Source organism: Echinops telfairi, unplaced genomic scaffold (genome assembly GCF_000313985.2).
Source record: "Echinops telfairi isolate 266 unplaced genomic scaffold, ASM31398v2 ScPeMD7_9;HRSCAF=40, whole genome shotgun sequence".
Classification (NCBI taxonomy): Eukaryota; Metazoa; Chordata; class Mammalia; order Afrosoricida; family Tenrecidae; genus Echinops; species Echinops telfairi.
Genome location: NW_022103906.1, coordinates 80,760,666 through 80,766,094, shown reverse-complemented (window position 1 = coordinate 80,766,094; position 5,429 = coordinate 80,760,666).

Here is a 5,429-nt window from a genome sequence, read left to right as displayed (position 1 = left end):
TGGTAACTACCTGACAATCTTTTCAGCAAGTTGGCAGCTGCCCAGGACAGGGAAATCAATCACGTGCTTTGCCTACATTTAAAATCCAAAGGCGTTCATATTAAACTCGGCGTTTTCATTAAAAATGGAAATAAGATATTAAAATATTTTCATTAAGAATGAAGATCAAGATATTAAAACATTCTAGCTCATCGTTGGGCGTAGGTTACTATTTTGCTAATCTTGAGACAAACCCTGCATCTAATTCCAGCCCTGACCTTCTGCATATGTGGGTGGGGAGGGCGGGAAAGGCATTTTGATGAATGCTGTCTCTTCTTTTGGTTGGTTGGTTTCCGTGGAGAGAGATGTAAGTCAAAATTACTGTAAGGAAACATTCCGAAGACACAAAACTGCTTGTTTACAGCGCTATAGCAATTATACCTTTCTTCACTGCGGACATGACCTTCGTGAAGAGCCCTCTCCCCGCACGCGTGGACACCTGAGCTTCCTGGTACTTCTTTTCAGTACGTGAAGTCAGAAGTCAGAAGTCGCAGCACAGTCACCTTGATTCCATTAACTCTCTTTTTTCATTAAGGACAAGAAGGCTAGTTGTGGATCGTCACATATCTCTTATCAAAGACCTTCTACTTGCAAAGTCTTGTTGCAATAGTTGGTACATTGTCTAAAATAGAAACATAATTCATTGGCAACACATTCTCCAGGAACTTTCAGCGATGTAATGTTTAGAAACACCACAGGCTGATAACCGGTATCGATATTAATAGGAACATATTCTAAGAGCTCTGTTCATGTATATTGGGTGTAGCAAGCCATGCGCACAAAATTAGGGCTAGTCGTTTCTTGACTTTGTGGCCTTTCCACTGTGGCTCTTGGGTGCTTGTAACCACAGAAACTTCAGAGTAACGCCGATTGACTGTTTGCCGAGAGACTGAACATTCCACAGCGTTTCCATAACTGATGGGGACTGAGCAAATTAAACTGCATCTGACACTAGTCTTTTTTAAATGTCGTAACCTGAAACTATTCCTGATGAGATCCTAACGTCCCCTGTGACTACAGTCTGCGTCCAGTCTCTTCACAGCACCCCGTCGTGGTGGCTCTCGGGGTTTGCGTACTTTCGCTCTGTGGGTGTGTACCCGCGAGTGGATGCCAACTCAGAGCAGAAGGGCCCCACGGGGTCTCAGGGCTACAATCCTGGCGGGAGCAGGTCACCAGGGCTTCTTGCTCAAAAAGAGACTGGTGGGTTCCCACTGCCAGCCTCTTGGCTCGGGACTGAGCGCTTAACCATGGTGCCACCTGGGATCTCTTTTTAGATCCTTCCCAGTGTCTTCCCATGCCACAGGCCCACCTTGGTGTCACTTCCACTCGCAGCCCAGCATGAAGTTTCTTTCCCCAAAGTTATTTCAGCCTCTATCCAAGGGGGTGCACCTTGGAGCACTGGCAGTAGGGCGTGGGGGACATCCACATCCACAGGGGCCATGACTAACCCAGGGTTTCCCTCCCATCTGCTCTGTTCTTACAAGACTCACTTGCCATTCTTGCCAGTGGCCATCCTTCTAAAGCCTCTTTCCCTTTAAGTTGCCTACCTCGAACCCCTCACCTGTGCAGACCACCGCACAGGTTCGCCAAAACCACTGATCCACACAACTGATGTGTGGAGAACAGCAGCAGTGACCACCTGGGTTCTTCATCTTCTGGGGTCACCTGTGAGAAACAGGCCCATTCCCAAAGACCCAGGACTCGCGGAAAAGCAAGTGAAGAAGCGACGAGGAAGCCCAGAACCCCGGATCCAAGTGTGTAGGATGAGACCTGTGTGTACACATCCGAGCAGGAAGGAAGCAACCCAGGAGCCGCACGGAAAAGAGCGTGTGTGTGTGTGTGTGTGTGTGTGTGTGTGAAACAGAAGGTTTTCTCCCAAGCGGTCTCCCCTAGATAGATGCCAAACTTAGCTGCTTGCGAATGACTATACACTTGGAGGTCATCAGAAGTAGGTCAAGGTTATTCTCCCTAAAGGTTAACAGCCATCTAGACCAAGCAGGCACCACTGTTTATCCTACAAGGGCCCACTCCCTTCTGATAAGGATAGTAGTTGTCTGTCTCCTTGTAGGAGACCCCAGAGAGGTCAAACCCGCCCAAGGATGACCAAGGTTAGGCTGCCATCATGAATCTAGGGTCCGCCCATCTTGTCACATGTATACCCCTAGACCTTCCCATTCCTATGGGCACACCCCTGGCTCATCCCCTTCCTATGATGTGTATGCCTATTGTACTGCCCCTTCCTGTGACGTATGGTTACCTGTAATCATATCCCCCTAAGGAGATATAACCCTTGGTTAGCAATAAAGTGGGGGCTCTCTCTGGCTCTCGCTCCCGGGGGTCTCCCCACGAGGACCACCAAGCGGGGCTGAGGTGAGCACGCTACCATGAAATGTGTCTGACGCCATTATTCCAATCTCTCTTCTATCTCTCATGCTCTCTATGACTTTACTATAATCTTTACTTATTATCGCTGTACAGTCGCGCCTACCGGACCTGTGATGATGTGTTGGGGACCCTCTTCTCCCCACACACGTGAAGACGGAGAGTCTTGTCACGTCAGTTGACAGGGGAGAGCGCGCATCTATGGGAACTGTGAGCCTTGTGAGTCCTCAACGATCTTCAGCCAAAGCCCCTTCCCAGACAGAACAACACAGAAACGACTAGAAATGGAACTTAAAGGGAGCGGCAGAGACCGGAGGAACATAGGCGGGACCCAGGCACCAGCACAAGAAGGCAACCAAGCCAGGACAGCGCAGAAAATAAGCAGTCATCTTTTCTGAACACTTCACCCAAAACAACAGAAGAGAGAGCTCTAGAGCTGTGAAACGTAGGCTTCCTTCTGAACGCTCAGGGAAAGAAATCTCAGGCAAAAGTAAGCAACGAAACTGGGGCGAAATCCCTCAATGAAAAGGGGGACATGGAGAAGCAGGCTGCCTCGACTGGTAAGAGTCCACAAGACACGTACAATGTATTATTTCTAACCATGCCGTAGAACATAGGAAAATAATAAACAAAATGAAAGAACCACATAAACCAGATTAGTACAACTCAAAGGAAGTTTGTGACAATTATATAATTTCATGTCAACTTGGTAATTAAGTTTAGGGGTGTAGTCTAGCCTGTCAATCAGGTCACAGCCTGATAGTGCTTCCTTGTGGACATGGGACTCTGGAAACTTCCTCTCTTTCTCCCTGTATGTGGCAGTTACATAATCTACAGTGAACTTGATGAAGGGGTGGGGTCTAGCCTGTCAATCCAGTTGCAGCTTGATGACCTCATTTGGAAGCACAGCGGAGATAAACTGGTCACTGGACAGCAGACTCACTCTGTCTGCTACACATTCCTGTGGACAAGCCACATGGAGCTACACTGATGGAGCCAGAGTCCTGGAACTGGAGGAGCCACGTGGAGACCCACGCAGGCACTGAGATGCCACTGGATCCACAAGACTTTCCACCCACTGGCCTGTGTTCTTCCTGCATTCTGTGTCATTGCATGTGTTGCGTGTGTCCGAAGAGGAATTGGACATATAAACTAACATCAGACTTAAGGACTTGATCTGGACTAGGGTGGGATGTATTATTAATATACTATTACTCTTTATATAAAGCTCTTTCTTATACACACATGAAGGTCTCTGGATTTGTTTCTCTAGTCAACCGGACTAACACAAAATTAAATAACTCAGGAAAGAGAAAAAAATTTATTTTTAGAATTGAAGATAACTAGAAAGAATGTTGGGAGAATATAAAAGAAGATAATGCCTTAGTATATGTGCTGCCAAAGCGAGCACAATGCCTTATAAAAAAACAAAGGAGAAAAAAATACAGGAGAAATTTTAGTCACACAGAAATGAAGAAACATCTAGTTCTAGTTAAGATCGACTAAGTGCACATCATCCTATCTATTCCACTAATTAAAAATAAGAACCCCAAAGAGAATTATCAAGGAATTGTTTAAGGGACCTGCAGATTTACAAAAGCAGGTAAACTGAACAGGAACCAGGTCTCCAAGTGTGATCCCAACGATGGTGCCGTTAGGGATGTTTCCTGTAAGACAGCGGTCCTCCACCTTCCTCACGCTGCCACCCTGTCAGACAGTTCCTCATGTGGTGGGGACCCCCCATCATAAAATTATTTTCGTTGCTACTTCATCACTGTCATTTTGCTACTGTTATGAATCGGGCAACCCCTGTGAAAGGGTCGTTCGACCCCCAGAGGGGTCGCGACCCACAGGTTGAGAACCGCTGGTGTAAGCGAAGCCTGAATCCCTCTTTAGAGCAGCGGTTCTCAACCTGTGGGTCGCGACTCCTCTGGGGGTCAAAAGACCCTTTCCCAGGGGTCGCCTAAGACCATTGGAAAACATATTTCTGATGGTCTTAGGAACCAAGACACAGCGCTCCTCTATCCGTCTCCAGGCGGGTCCGCCCACATGCAGACACACCCACATGCGAGTACCTAGTGTGAAGACTGTTGCCCATGCCACACCATGCTTCAAGACAACATTTCATTGACTTGTCATTAGGAATAAGTATTTCACAATATAATTACATATTGCTTTGTGATGAATCACTATGCTTTACTTATGTTCAATTTGTAACCATGAAAATACGGCCAGCATCTCAGATATTTACATGACAATTCATAACAGTAGCAAAGTGACAATTATGAAGTGGCAACCTGAGGAACTGTATTCAAGGGTGTCAGCACGAGGAAGGTTGAGAACCGCTGCTCTAGAGGCTCCTGACTCAAACGCAGTCGAGTCCTTCTAACAAATTTGGATCCCCCGGCAACAGTGGCAATGAGAGGAGGAGAGTGATACAGTAGTTCGGTTTTGTGTCAACTTGGCTGGGCCAGGATTCTCACAATAAGAAGCACGGGGAATGTATATATATAAATATGCTTGATACAATTGATGTACGGATTGTTATAAGAGTTGTAAGAGTCCCCAATAAAATGATCGTTTAATAAAAAGAAGACGCACAGAGAGAAAACAGGCTCCGTGGGGAATGAAAGAATTCACTGAAAGAACAACAATGGACTAGTTGATATAAAAGGTATGCCCATGGTCTACTGCGAAACTGAGGATTTGCTCTGTAAGCCTGCACCTGATTCAAAATCTAAAGCTTTTTAAAGGTTCAAAGGCTGTAGCTCCCAATCAAAGTAACCGACGAGGGGAGTCCATGTATACGCCTTCAGGCACAGAGACCAGACTCTCTGGAAAGATGATGTGTGTGGACAAGCTGCCTAGAAAAAGGAGATTTCCTATTTTTTGATATGATCATCCTTTTTTCTAGAACTTTTCCCCCAAGGAAAACATTAATGATTTTAATTATGTCATATAATTATTAAATATGGCAAAAGTCTACATAGCATTGAATTGCGAAATAG